Here is a 16,861-nt window from a genome sequence, read left to right on the forward strand (position 1 = left end):
AGCCTTGGTTATAGAGAACTTTTCAGTAAAAAGTATTTTACCCCTTAGTGACTTGTTCAGTAAAAATTCGGATTAGTCAAGCCAATAAATCTCGAGTACCGAATGGCTAAACTAGAAAAAATCTTGGAAATAAAGAACTTGCATCAAGAAGTTGATAGGGTGGAGAAGATATTGGGTGTTCTAATTTCGAAGTACAATGGGTGCCAAACAAGCTTTTAGACCATAACAAGCTTAGAGATTGATTGATGAGGCGTGGAGGGAAAGCTAATGGGGTTGACATCATATTTTAGTCTTTGATCTTTTTTAAATACTCCGTTTTTTAATAGAAACTTTCCTAGTAAAAATATATTAAAATGTGGGGCACATTCTTATGTGTTTATACTTTATAGTAAGCGAAAAAAGAGGCGCATGTGGGTCTTACCTTTTTTGTTTCTTATTTGGTGTCGCATAAGGTCAGGGGAAACGTTTCTTACTTGAACAATTTATGTGTGTCTACATTATGAGAAACTCGAACGGTGTGTTAAAATCGAACCGGTAATTAAATCGAAAAGTCAAATCAAATCGATTAAAAATTCGATTAGGTTTGGTTGTATTTGGTTTGGTTTTGAGTAAAAAAAACCCGAACCAACCCGAGATATAAATATATAACTTTTATATATACTTTAAGATTTTATATAAAAAAAAAATTAGAAAATATCTAGAAATATTTAGAATTCTCTCATGGAATGTAATATTTAATAGAACTATGAAGTGCATCATATTTATTTACGTTAAATAATGAGTTGTATCATCACTTTCTTATCAAGTATTATTGAAATGTGTCACTCTCTTTTTCATTTTCATATGTCAAAATTTGTTAAATCTTATACCTTTTTCGAATTTGAAATGGTAGTTCGATAATTTTAAAATTAAATAGAACATATCATTTTTTAGGTTTCGTATTGATTTTATACTTAATTATTAAATTCGATTAACCTTGACAGCGTACATCAACGAAAAATTATTGTTAGACGACTAAGAAAATAACTATCATGTGTTACGACAAGAATTCTCCCATAAGAATATTTTAATAGATCATATGTTTGTCAATTTTTTCAAATTTACTAAACATATATTCATTTATCAAAAACTTTATCTATAATTTTAATGAAGTAAGATTGAAATAATATTCATGTAATAAAAAATTCGAAAAACCAAAAAAAACGATAAAATCGAACTAATCGAAACCGATATAGTTGGTTTGGTTTGATTTTGATAAAAAACGAATCAACCCGTTCCATGTACACCCCTAGCTCGAATTACCCCTAGCTCGAATTAAGACTTTGAATATCTCATTTTTAGTTTTAAAACAGATCTCTTTTTTTAATATGGACATTGGTTTACCTGTAAGGACGAGTATATAATTGATTAATCACTTGCCTTTCTTGTTCTAATTTTTTTTTTGTGTTGCCCACATTCTATTCTGATAAAATTAAATTTTAAACCTCTTATCGGATTTTTCATTGTTAAGAACATACAATTTTCTTCTGTTTGGAAATTTTCAAGAAAAAAAATGTGTATAGGCCAAAATCCGCCCTAGAATAATTAGGAAAATATAGCATTAAGGAAAGAATCAGTCGAGGTCGGCCAGGGAGCAGCGAGATTCGTGGTCGAGCAGTCAATAATGACCGAGGTCGAGCGCCGTTGACAGAACAGTAACAACTAGTTTTTGAAATAGGATATTAAGGTGAATATTCTCTGCACTAATACTATTAGAGTTTGCTAGAGATAAGTTTCATATAAATAAGGAAAAAAGAAAAGGAATAGGGCATGTGATATTCATGGTGATAAGAGCACACTTAGGAAAAAGATTCCCTCTCTCTCGTAAAGATACAAAGACTACTTTTTTATCAAGTTTCTTATTCATATCATTCTATACTTTTCCACCAGATCCGAGAATAATTCGAACAAATCTTGGATTTATTGGTCATTCATCATTATCAGGAGGAACATTCGTCCAATTCATTCTTTATTGGGTGTATCATTACTCATATTTACTTAAATGACATTTATTGTTATTTATTACTAGTTATACCTCCATTATTACTCATACTTTATGAATATTTATTGCTTATCATTGTCAACACTTCACTGGATCTGTCCCACTTTACACATTTTTTCAAGATTCGCATCTAGAGTTATTATCATTAAGTAGATTTAACCCTCTACTACATAAATATAATAGTTTAGCCGAAAATTATATTTTTTGGTCAAACAAAACATAAGTTAAAAGTATAATTTTTCACGGTTCAGTTAAGCAATAGTATTAAAGTATACTAAAATTTCCCATGGATGATGATTGTTGATTATATCATCATCGCCATTGTCATTGTCATCGTCATGGTCTCATTGTCATTAATTATTTATTGCTTCTTAATGTGTGGGGTTAAAAAACTGGAGCTTCAATTTTTTAATTTCTTTTTGTAATGTCATTTTCATTTATTTAGTTGGATATGTATTGATCTAATTAGGCAATTGTACAAGTTAATATGCATGAATGCAGACAATTTCGATATTTGTTAGAAACGAGGGGAGATGTTTAATTGTTTATATCATGAACATTTTTCAAGACGCGATACTGATGGCCTAAAAAATAGAAATATAATGCTTGTAATATACCTGAATTAATAGGATGTAGCTGGAATTTGTATGGGTATTTATTAAACGAACGGAAAAAAGGAAATTGGGCATTAAAGAATTAATTCTATTTAATTGAGATGATTGATGAGGTGTGGAGGGAAAGATAAAGGGGTTGACATCATATTTTAGTCTTTGGCCATTTTTAAATACTCCGTTATTTAATAGAAACTTTCCTAGTAAAATATTAAAATATGGGACATTCTTGAATAATTTATCTGTATTTACAGTGAAGAAAGAGTAGCAGAAACAAGAGGTTGTCCATGTGGTTTGGATTATTAATATGTATGTACATTACAAACTTCAGTGGACGTGTTTGTTTGAAAATTTTCAAAAAAACAGAATTTACAAACTCAGTTTTTTTTTTTTTTGCAATTTTTTAAGAAATTGATGAGGTGTGGAGGGAAAGCTAAAGGGTTGACATGATATTTTAGTCTTTGGTCATTTTAAATACCCCGTTATTTAATAGAAACTATCCTAGTAAAAAATTATTAAAATGTGTGGACATTCTTGAATACTTTATGTGTGTCTATAGTAAGCGAAAAAAAAAGGAGCATATACAAGAGCTTGTCCGTGTGGGTCTCTCGATTGTTTTTCTTATCTGCTCTGGATTCTATTCTAGAAAATTGCTTCTTATCCCTATTTTTATGTAAAAGATCTAGTAGTTTGGGTGGCTTTAGCTATCCTTTTTTTCATTTGGATTTTTTATACTCCTAATGTTTTAGGGCATCCCGACAATTATATACCTGCTAATCTGATGTCCACCCCGCCTCATATTATGTCAGAATAGTATTTGTTTACTCGAGAAACGGATAAAGTTGAATTTATACGTAGTTCTAAGGGTACGCGGTATAACTTGATGCAAATCGTATAAGCGAAAATATCGAATATTGATTATCAAGAATGAAAATACAAACAAGGTTGAAGGGAGGATGATTTATGAGTAAGCAAGATGAAAATAATGTATAAAGCTCAAAATGATAATCTCTCAATATGGAGCATATGTACAGTATCTGAGTTATGGTGTCTTTATGTCTCAATAATTGCACGCGAATTAACGTCTAATGGTACTTCGACTCAGACCCCAACGGCATCGACAAGCGGCCTTTCGGCCCTGGGCGTCAAGTTGTTGTTCTCACCTTGAAGGCCAGCTTCGTTGTCGATAGGTAAGGCCATTAATTGAGAGTTCGTTGTTGCTAATCCGAAATCAAAGACACTTTCAACAACAACCGTAAAATGGTGTGCTTCGCAAATTTGTGTCAAATAACCACTGTTATCCTTAGCCCCACGGTGGACGCCAAACCATTTACCCGAGAAACGGATAGAGTTGAATTTATACGTAGTTCTAAGGGTACGCGGTATAACTTGACGCAAATCGTATAAGCGAAAATATCGAATATAAATCATCCTCCCTTCAACCTTATTTGTATTTTCATTCTTGATAATCAATATTCGATATTTTCGCTTATACGATTTGCGTCAAGTTATACCACGTACCCTTAGAACTACGTATAAATTCAACTCTATCCGTTTCTCGGGTAAATAGTATTTCCTACTGGAAAGGAAAAAGAGAAGGAAAGAAGCAAGGAACTGAGCGACGAAGCGAGGTTTGTTAGTTTCCTATTCGGTGTGGAGATCACGATTAATAAGCGCTTATTACTAGATCTTTTTTTTTTTTTAAAAAAAAAAATCAGAGCTTAAACTATCTCTAGTTAAAATTAGAGGGATCATGTCGAGAGGCGGACCTATGCTATATCGAGAGGGATCACCAGCACCTGTAAAGTTCAATAAAATTTCTTGTATACATGTATATATCGTTAGAAAGTAGTAATATATCGTAGTGGGCACCCTATATACATGTCACGACCCAATTTCACCTATAGGTCGTGATGGCGCCCAACACTACTGCTAGGCAAGCTAACAAATAAATTAAACATATATCAATTATTTTCAGAATAATTTTTTAAGAAATTTTATTATTTTACTAGCAATATTAAGAAATTAGAAAAGATACCGATTAACTTAAATCCAAGAAAAATAATACAATTCCAAATTCTACCAATGTGTATGCTAAGACCTGGTGTCACAAGTGTATGAGCATCTAGTAGATTATACAAAACCTCAAATACTGTCTGGAATAAAAATAGACAGAATAAAAAAAATACAAGGAGAGACACTAGTAGCTGCAAACGGCTCAGAAAGGCAGCTTGTCACTATGCCCCTAGATAACGTGGGTGTAAGACGATAGGTCTCCCACTAGTACTTGCCTCAGGTCCTGCACAAAAAGTGCAGCAAGTGTAGTATGAGTACGTAAATAACGTGTACCGAGTAAGTATCAAGCCTAATCTCAAAGTGGTAGAGACGAGATGGCCGACTTTGACACTCACTATGGGTCAATAATAATAATTGAAATAATACTAGAATATCTAAATCAACATGATTCACAGAATTTAAAATAATTTATTTAACCAGCAGAAATAATTAAATTCCTTCAAATGCATCAATTCTCAATATATTAATTAAATTCCTTCAATTCCAATAAATTTTCAATTTATCAATTAGTCTCATTTACAGGAATAACAATAATTCCTTAATAAGCAGGAATAATAATTCTTTAAATTTTAAAGATTTTCAATTTATCAATTAGCTTCGCAAGCTGCAATAAACTATTAAATTATCGTATAATTATTATTATTAAGCATGATTTCTGTCGAGGTCGTACGACACGATCCAGAGAGTCGTGTACACTGCCGAGGGACGTGCGGCATGATCCATAGATGCATCTATCATGCCGAGGCGTTCGGTCCGCTCCACAAGAAAGGAGGACATTTTCTTATGTACCTCTGGAAGGAGAGTATATTTATTATAAGATCAATTCGAGAGGATGAATAATTTCTTTTAATAATTAATTAATTTAAACAGAAAATTAAGCATATGATATTTTCATCTTTAATATTATTCCCTAACAATTCACCATATATATATATATATATATATATATATATATATATATATATATATATATATATATATATATATCAAATAATTTTAATTAAACAAAGAATACAATTTGCACAAGTAATTCATGATGTGAGTCCTAAACTTCCCAGACTTTAGCATTAATAGTAGTTACACACGGACTCTCGTCACCTCGTGCGTACGTAGCCCCCTCACAAGATTAGACAAGAGACTTACCTTGTATCAAAATCCACTTTCCGATTACCACGTCGCGTTAAATTCTCAATTTGATGCCGAAAAATCTGAAACTATCCATATATTATATAAAATAATTAATACATGTTCAATAATTCGAATTTAGGCTATTAAATAAATTACCCAACCCAAAATGGTAAAATTTTTAAAATTTACCTCGGGCCCACGTGCCCGGATTCCGAAAATTCTCGGATGAAAATATTACCCATAATCTCAAGAACTCAAATATATAATTTCTATCCAATTCCATAATCATTTTCGTGGTTAAAATCTCATTTTTATAAGAATCTAGGTTTTTCATCTAAACCTTTAATTTCTAAGATTTACTAGTTATAATCTACCCATAATCTATGTATTTAACTCAAGGTGTGTAGAATTAACTTACCTCCAAATTGCTAGTTGAAATCTCCTCTCAAAAGCTCTGAAATCTCCCAACAATGGAAGAAAAACGGACTAAAAATGGACTGAGCTTCGTCCGTTTTAAGGTTCTGCCCAACAGTGATTTTCGCACCTGCGGAGGCTTAGCCGCACCTGCGGTTCCGCATCTGCGGAAAAGAGCCTCGCAGGTGCAGATTCCCCATCTCAGACTGGCTCCGCACCTGCGCGTCCGCTTCTGCGTCCAATCCTTCGCACCTGTGGAAATTGTCCGCTTCTGCGAGCTACTGCCACACCTGCGAGTGTCGCACCTGTGACTGGCCAAGCGCAGGTGCGATTCTGACAGTAGCTGGGAGCTTAAGTTTTTGGCTCCCAATTTCCAACTTGGTCCGAGTCTCGTCCGATTGACACTCGGGACCCTCGGAACCCCACCCGAACATACCAATAAGTTTGAAATCATGAAATGGACTCGCTCGAACCCTCAGAACGTGTAAAACAACATTAAAACTAAGAATCACACCTCAAACCAAACTGATTCAACTTAGAAATTTTAAATTCTTCAAACTTACTCCGAATGCGCCGACATATACTTATACTACTCGGAATGATATCAAATTTTGCGTGTAAGTCTTAAATCATTATACAGAGCTATTCCCAGACTCGAAATTCAAAACGGACCTTGATTACTCCAAAACCTATTCCAAACCAAATTTAAAAAACTTTAGACCTTTAAATAGTTGATTTTTACTATTAAGCGCCAAAACGCTCGCGGGTTATCCAAAACCCGATTCGAATATACGCCCAAGTCCGAAATCATCATACGAACCTATTGGAACCGTCAAATCCCGATTTCGGGGTCGTTTTCTCAAAATGTTGACCGAAGTCAAACTTGGCCTTTTAAGGCTAACTTAAGGAAACAAGTGTTCCGATTTCAACCCAAACACTTCCGAATCCCGAACCAACCATCCCCGCAAGTCATAAATTATTAAAAATACATACGGGAAGTCTTATTTTAAGGAACAAGGTTCTATATGTCAAAATGACCGGTTGAGTCATTACAATACAAAGCATATTTTGGTTGAATCCAAAAATACACCCCAACTTTCAAATCCTAAGTTCTCCTATGAATTCATGTCCATCTCACCACAAATCTTAATGGTCATTATTGCGGCTCGAATTAAGATTTTGAATATATCGTTTTTAATTCTAAAACAGTTCCTTTTTTATATTATGGTCCTACAGGTGGCAATTGGCAATCATGTAAGGACGAGTATATAATTGATTAATGGGTGAAAATTATTTACATCCCCCAAGTTTACTTTAAAAATTAAATTCATCCTCCAACTTCGAACAATTGCATTCTACTCCTCATATTAAAGGTGACTTCTTAAAATGCTTATTCTATCCTCTACAATTTTTATCTCTTATTTTTATTCTATAATATAATTATATTTTTTATTTTAATCTATATTATCGACTCACCTATAGACAAATTAAAAAAACTTTTTCATAACCAAAGAGAGTGAGAAGTAGTAGTTACTCAAGCATATAAGTTAATGATGTTCAATAGTAAAATAAATGAGAAAAATAAAAAAATTACAATAAATAATTTACTCCTATCAGTAATTTTATTAATAGCAATCAAAAATTTATTTACAAAATTGAGAATAAAAGAGAGTAAAATTTTATAAATTATACAATGCAGGTAATAAAAAAATAATGGGCGTAAAATAGAGGTAAATTTTATAAAATTATCTATTTAAACTTTACATGAACTTTAATTATAATTTTAAAAAAATCTAGTAATAACAATCAAAACTCAAAAATTTGTATACACCATACATAATAATAAATAGTGGAACTTAAAATCACACGCACACACCAACATACATTATATGCATTTTAATATACATAATATTAAAATAATAATAATAATAATAAAGTAGAAATAAATTTTGTAATAAATTCATAATATAATTATTTTATGTATAATGTTAGTGAACTTAGATTAAATTATATAAATAAGATATAGTATTTTTTAACTTATGAATAAATATCTGCATTAAAAAATATCTAAATAATATAAAACAAGGTATTACATATATATGAAGAGTTGAAAATGTAAAGGGTAAAAAAGACATCGTGTAGGACGAAAGGATGAAAATGACAATTGTTCAAAATTGGAGGATGACTTTGATTTTTAAAGTAAACTTGGGGGATGTAAATGATTTTTATCCTTAATTAATCCCTAACCTTTCTTGTTCTAACTTTCTTTTTCTTTTTTTTTGGTGTTGCCCACATTCTATTCTTTTCAATTCTAAAAAATTAAAGTTTAAACCTCTTATCGGATTTTTATCAAACGAACGGAAAAAAGGTAACTGACATTGGGAACTAATTCAAAATAAGGAATTTTCTTACATTCCTTAAACACGTCTAATATATATTGATATTACCGGAATTAAATAAGGTAGGTAGAGAAAGAGAGAAACTTTTTCTCGCCGAAAAAAGTATATACAGACTCGGGGTATGTTTAGTACGAAGGAAAATATTTTTTGGAAAATAATTTTTTAATTTTTTCACATTTGATTGACTTAAATGTTTTGGAAAATATTTTTCTCATGAATTCATTTTTTTCCAATTTGAGAAAAATATTTTTCTATCAAGAGAAGCTGAAAATATTTTTCAAAACTCTTCTTCAACCTTTCCCGCCTTATTCCACATCACCAACAACCCCCCTCCCCCATACCTTCCCACCCCACCCACCCACCCCAACCTCGCCCACCACTCACCCTAAATAGAAATATTATTAAGAATACTTTCTTTTCATGTTATAGATAGAGTAGTTTCTTTTTTCATTTCAACAAAATAAGTATTTGTTTTTCATGATATAAAAAAAGTATTTTGTTTCATTTCAACAAAAAAATATTTTCTTTTCATGATGTAGAAAAAATATTTTATTTTATTTCAACAATATGATGTAGTAAAAAGTATCTTCTTTCATTTCAATAAAACGATGTACTTTATTTTCATGATGTTGAAAAAGTATTTTCTTTCATTTCAACAAAATGATGTAGTAAAAATTAAATTCTTTCATTTCAACAAAAAAGTACTTTTTTCGTGATGTTAAAAAAGTATTTTCTTTCATTTCAACAAAATGATATACTCTAGTAAAAAGTATCTTCTTTTATTTTAACAAAAAAAGTAATTTCTTTTTATGATGTTGAAAAAGTATTTTCTTTCATTTCAAAAAAAATGATGTAGTAAAAAATATCTTCTTTCACTTTAACAAAAAAGTACTTTCTTTTTATGATGTTAAAAAATATTTTCTTTCATTTCAACAAAATGATGCAGTAAAAAGTATAATCTTTCATTTCAACAAAAAAAATACTTCCTTTTTATGATGTAGAAAATGTATTTTCTTTCATTTCAACAAAATGATTGTCACGACCCAAACCGATAGGCCGCGACAGGCACCCGATACCTTACTCAACCGAGTACCAACATAACGTATCTTTTCGTATCATACTATCATAGATAACTGAGGCGGAGAGCATGCCGTGAGCTAAGTAGAATACAACATGAAGTACCAACTTATACTTAAGACATACGTGCCTATAAGACCAAAATAACCACTCGTACACTAAACATAGGCCGACAAGGCCATACAATCTTTTACCTACATGACATCTGTCTACAAGCCTCTAAGAATACATAATTTTCATAAAGGTCGGGACAGAGTCCCGCCATACCAAACAATACACGTCTAAATCATACTGACCAAACAAGCAACTCTAGAGCAAATGGAGCGCACCAACATCTTTCGCTGAGCTGATAGCCTACTTGAAGGGCTCTCGACTTGTCTATCGGGACCTGCAGGCATGAAACGCAGCGTCCCCAGGCAAAAAGGGACGTCAGTACAAATAATGTACCGAGTATGTAAGGAATGAAAATCAGTAAACAATAGACATGAGAAAACATGGAGTAAAAGACTCGACATGTATGTCTGAATAACTCTGTGAATCATTTCATTTTTATAATGCCATGCATATGCGTATAAATGTCATACCATGCATAGGTATATGCGTTCATAACATCATCAAGCCTCTGAGGGCATCCCATCATATCATCTCGGCCACTGTAAAAAAATCATTAACGTATACCAGCTGATCAGAGTTGCGCAGTGGAAGCGTGGTGGGCCCAGAACCCACAGGTCCCAGGATCGAAACCTGGCTCTGATACCACTTTATTCTGAAAACTCGAACAAGACATTCTTTTGCTTTTTAGATCCCTTGCTCCATCTATTGGCTCTTCGGGTTGCCTAACATTCTTTCTCTACTAGGGACGGGAGCCACACTAAGGTAATATTTATCCCTTCAAGTCTTTCAGTGCCTATCTTTATAGTACTCATATTTAGCTGTACTATTTTAGAGTGCACTATCTGGGTATCCCACAAGGAGATCTATTAGCACATTTGCACTATCCTTCGAAAATGTCAACTAACGCAAATAATTCATAAATTATTTTTGGGCTACTCTTACCCCAGCCGGATCCTGATATCCGTCCTTCTCTTATACTACTTTACTATCATGGCCATGTGGTACCTTGTATGGTAATAGTCCATAAATACTGGGTATTTTAGCTCGAGCCGTATTTTGTCCCAAAATGTCAAACTTCGACGAAATTTATTTTCTTCGATTTGCTTACCCTCTCACCTTCACAAATTTACTTATCACTTGTTTGAAATAGCATAATGCTTATAATCTCAAAATAATCTCATTCCCGAACTTCCATCAATTTACTTATGGCGTACTTTCACGTACGAAAACATGGGGTGCAACAATGATGTAGTAAAAAGTATTTTCTTTTATTTCAATAAAATGAGTATTTTCTTTTCATGATGTAAAAAAAATATTTTCTTTCATTTCAACAAAAAAAATACTTTCTTTATGATGTACGAAAAGTATTTTCTTTCGTTTCAACAAAATAATGTGGTAAAAAGTATTTTTTTCTTTATTTCAACAAAATGAGTATTTTCTTTTCTTGATGTAGATAAAAAAAATTTCTTTTATTTTAACAAAATAAATACTTTTTTTCATGTTGTAGAAAAATACTTTTTTTTAACCGAAAAAGAGTATTTTATTTTTAGTTAAGTAGCACAAATTTCAACGTTGTTTTTGAGTGAAAAAGTAAAGCAGTAGATTAGTCCCTTTTGGGTATATGTGAATTTTTAAAAGAATAATTAAATTCTTGAAAAAAATAGAGTCCTGAAAACGTTAGGTATTTAGGATATGGGGGTGGGGGAGGTGGAGCTCAGGGAATGGCATGTATTTGGGGGGGGGGGGGGAGGGTAAGGAAAGTACCATAAAAAATATTTTTTACTCTCTAAACAAATATTAGAAAATATTTTTCGGAAAAAGATTTTCGCTCACCAACCAAAACATGGAAAAATAAGTGATAGAACCACTCCATGGAAAATATTTTCCTTCATACCGAATACACCCTTGATGTACGCAATTTTCAGACACTCTTTGATTCCCTCCCTAATTTTCTTAGGGTTTTCTTCTTCGATTTCTTTTGATTTTGACGGCTAAGTATGAGTTGGTTGGTAAACTTGAAATGGACGTCACAAGCAGAGGCGGATCTAGAATTTTATTTCTATGGGTTTAGCATTTAAAGTCATGGAATATCTACTATTTATTACGATTTTAGTGATTTTTACATATAAATTTATGTTCCGCATCGAAAGTACTTAGTTGAACACGGTAGTTCTCTGGTGAATCCGCCCCTGATCACAAGTTTGGTTTCATACAAACGTGTGAAGTGGTCTCGAAAAATTGCTACTGTTGAACATTGTTGAAATTCTGAGTTCCTGCGGTGGTTTAATTCTTTGTTGTTGTGTGAAAGGAAGACGATGCACAAGGAATGGCATCTTCGAGTACAATGAGTGTAACCCGATTTGAAAGTGTAATATGGCCATTAATTTGGCTTATTTTTAAGTGGGGATTAAATTTTCATGATATTTGTCATAACATTATATCCACTATAACAAAATTTGTGGACTAAATTTTCATGACATTTGTCATGACTAGAGGTGGCAAAATGCTTAAAAGAATACAGTTATTCACACATATTATCCATTAAAAAATGGGTTGGATAATGAACTTTTTTAAAAAAGGGTCGGATATGGATAAGAATCATATTATCCACTTAAAAAATGGTTAACCAAATAGATAACCAATGGATAACTAATGTGTTTAACTTTTACATTTGTAAAGCCTCAAATTGGGGGTTCCTCAAGTTTGGGAGACTAGGAATTCTCCCATAAGTGATCATATTCAAGAAGAGATGGATAATATAGATATCCATATTATCCACCGGATAACCCATTTTTTATTCGTCTCAAATACGGGTCCGATAATTTATCCGTTTTTTAAATTACCTATTTTCGACCCGCTCATATTTGACCCGACCCGCCCATTTTCCACCCCTAGACATGACATAATATCCACTATTAGGCCAAGGATTTCTTGCTATAAATAGAGGAGCTTCTCCTCATTTGTAAACACACCAATTCAAGAGTTTTTCACTCTTGTCTTTCTTTCTCCTCCTTTAGTAATTGAGAGTATTTTGTAAGAGAGTTGAGTGTTGGAAAATACTTGTATGATCCCTTTTCTTTGGATTGATTTGTGAGGTTATTCTCTTGGGGTGGGGTATTTGGTACTAATTGATTTACTCTAATTTTGTACTCTTGTTGATATAGTAAAATTGCTCATCTCCGCTTGTGAACGTAGGTCACCTTGACCGAACCACGTTAAATTTGTGTCTTCTTTATCTTCTTTATCTTCTTTAATTGTCATTATTATTAACTTGCATTGTCTTTGTTATTGTCATTATAACGTTGTTTGGCTAAATTTAACACTACCCGATTTTCCGATCCTAACAAATTGGTATCATAGCCAGATCTAACCGGGTTAGTTTAAATAGACAAATGACTCTAACAAAGTTTTATGTTGAGAAATTTGACCGAAGTGCAAACTTCGGAATGTGAAAATTAAAGATGGAAGCTATCCTAATTCAGGATAACTTAGATTTGGCATTGCAAGGAACAGAGAAGAAGCCTGATAAAATGACGGATGAAGAGTTTGCCGTCATAGACAAAAAGGCAAGAACATGTATTATTTTAAATCTCTCAAATAAGGTTTTGCGTGAAGTTGTAGCAGAAAGCTCAGCCAAAGGCATATGGAAAAAGCTGAAAACCTTATTTATGAAAAGAACAGTAGAAAACAGGTTTTACCTAAAGCAAAAACTCTATACTTTTTGTATGGCTGAAGGTACATCTATACTTACACATCTTGATACTTTTGATTCTCTTCTTATGGATTTAAGTAACAGAGATGATGAAATCAAAGATGAGGATCAAGGTATGTTATTGCTTATTTCCTTACCTTAGTCGTTTAAGCACATAAGAGATATTATACTTTATGGAAAGGATAATATCTCTTATAAAGATATCAAATCTATTTTGAAATCAAAAGAATAAATAGATAAAGATATTACTAGGAAAACTAGTGGGAACCAAGGGGAAGACTTATTCATAAGAGGTAGATCCAATAAGAAAGATTCAAATAGTGAGAGACCTAAATCAAGGTCAAAATCCAGATACACAAATGTCATGTGCAAATATTGTCATAAGAAAGGTCACATTATTTTTGAAGGCTTTAAATTGAAAAACAAAGAAAAGTATACAGAAAAGAAAAATGAGCACAAAAATATTGACACTGCTGAAACAAGTGTAGTTGCTGATGAGACTAAAGGAACTATTTTTTTAGCAACTAATAATAGTTTCAAATCTAACAATGAGTGTATTTTAGATTCGGGTTGTTATTATCATATGTGTCTCAATCGAGATTTATTTACCACATATGAATTTATTAGAGGTGGAGTTGTCTTGATGGGCAACAATGTTGCCTGCAAAGTTATTGGAAAAGGTACAGTCCGAATCAAAATGCACGATGGTGTGGTAAGAACTGTCACCGATGTTAGACATGTTCCTGACTTGAAGAAAAATCTCATCTCTTTAGGCACTCTAGAATCTCTTAGGTGCAAGTACATAGGTGAAGGTGGAGTTCTGAAAGTTTCTCATGGTGCTCTTGTGATCATGAAAGAACGCTGATCTGGTACGTTGTATACTCTATTGGGATCTACTGTTACAGGTGCTGCTGCAGTTTCAATATCGGATAAATCAAATTCTGACATCATCAAATTGTGGCATATGCGATTGGGGCATATGAGTGAAAAAGGTCTTTCCATCCTCAGCAAAAAGATCTCTTATGTGGCCAAAGTACCGGAAATACAGTGTTCTATGAACATTGTGTGTTCGGGAAGCAAAAATAAGTTAGCTTCAAATCTCCAGCGATTCATTACATTCATTCAGATCTTTGGGGTCCTTCACGTACCCCATCAAAAGGTGGTGCCAGGTATATATTAACTTTTATTGATGACTATTCAAGGAAAGTTTGGGTTTATTTTCTGAAAAATAAAAGTGATGTTTTCTTAAATTTCAAACAATGGAAAGTTTTTATTGAGAAGCAAACAGGAAAACAAGTTAAGAGGCTTAGAACGGATAATATTTTGGAATTTTATAATGATGAATTCAACGAATTTTACAAGAATGAAGGAATTGCTCGACATCGTACTGTGAGAATGACACCTCAGCAAAATGGTATGGAAGAAAGAATGAATAGAACTCTTTTGGAAAGGGCTCGTTGCATGATTTCAAATGTTGGGTTGACAAACACCTTTTGGGCAAAAGCTATCTCTACAGATTGTTATATTGTCAACCGATCTCCTTCTGCACCTTTGAACTTTAAGACTCCAGAGGAAATATGGTCATGTACTCCTGCTAATTATTCTGATTTAAAGATATTTGGTTGCCCTGCATACATGCATGTAAATGATGGAAAATTATAGCCAAGGGCTAAAAAGTACATTTTCCTTGGGTATGCATATGGGATAAAAGGATACCGACTATGGTATCCTGATCCCACAGCCTCACAATTTATAATTAGCAGAGATGTAACCTTTGATGAATCCTCTATGTTATATTCTAGAAAAGAGTATTCTAGTTATTGTAATACAGATAAAGGAAAGAGTACATAGAAGTAGGTGGAGGTTGAGATTGGCATTCCTTTTGAGCCAAACTCATCAACTTTGAATCAAAATACAGTTGAAACTCCTGAAGTTGAACCAAAAACTGAAATTCCAGAAGTAGATACTCCTGAAGTTGAACCAGAAGAAGAGGAGTATTTTATGGCCAAACATAGACCAAGAAGAGAAAGTAAACAACCATTAAGATTTGGAGATTATGTTGCATTTTCTTTTTTAGTTGCACAGGAAACTGAAGAAATTGAAGAACCATCAAAATATTCAAAAGCAGTTTCTGGTGCTGACTCAGCCAAGTGGTTGATTGCAATGAATGAAGAAATTGAGTCTCTCCACAAGAATGGTACTTGGTCTCTTGTGAAACCGCCATCAGGAAAATGAATTGATGGTTGTAAATAGGTCTTCAAGAAAAATGATGGCATTCTAGGGGCTGAAGATGCAAGGTATAAGGCACAATTAGTTGCAAAGGGCTATAGTTAGGTACAAGGAGTTGATTTTAATGATATTTTCTCACCTGTTATTAAATATAGCTCTATTCGTGTCTTGCTTACCTTAGTTGCCATGTATGATTTGGAATTAGAACAACTTGATGTTAAGACAACTTTCTTACATGGCGAACTTGAGGAACAAATATACTTGCATTAACCCGAAGGATTTGAAATTGAAGGAAAAGAAGATCATGTTTGATTGTTGAAAAAATTCTTGTACGGATTAAAGCAGTCTCCAAGATAATAGTACAAAAGGTTTGATTCCTTTATGTTAGGTCATGGTTATTCAAGGGGCATGTATGATAGTTGCGTTTACTTTCGGAAGTTAAATGATGGTTTATTTGTGTACTTATTACTTTATGTTGATGACATGCTCATTGCTGCTAAGGATTTAACAGAAATTCATATTTTGAAAGTTCAGCTGAAAAGTAAATTTGAAATGAAAGATTTGGGAGCAGCTAAGAAAATCCTTGGCATGGAGATCAAAAGAGATCGAAAAGCCAACAGGCTATTCTTGACCGAGAAGAAGTACTTGGAGAAAGTCTTAGAGAGGTTTGGCATGAAAGATGCTAAACCAATTAGTACCCCTCTTGCTTCTCATTTTAAGTTATCAGCTGCTCAGCCTCTGCAGTCAGGAAGAAGAGAGGTATATGCACATGTTTCTTATTCTAGTGTCAAAAATATTATGTATGCAATGGTTTGTACACGTCCAGGCATTTCACAAGCAGTGAGCGTAGTAAGCCGGTATATGGCTTGCCATGGTAAAGCACATTAGTAGGCTGTGAAATGGATTGTGAGATACTTCAAACATATGTTTAGAGTTTGGGAAAAATACTAATACTTTGGTTGGTTTTGTAGACTCGGATTATACATGTGATCTTGACAAAAGAAGATCACTAACAGGCTATGTATTTTGCATTGGTGGTTGCGCTATTAGTTGGAAAGCT

Source organism: Nicotiana tomentosiformis, chromosome 1 (assembly GCF_000390325.3).
Source record: "Nicotiana tomentosiformis chromosome 1, ASM39032v3, whole genome shotgun sequence".
Lineage (NCBI taxonomy): Eukaryota > Viridiplantae > Streptophyta > Magnoliopsida > Solanales > Solanaceae > Nicotiana > Nicotiana tomentosiformis.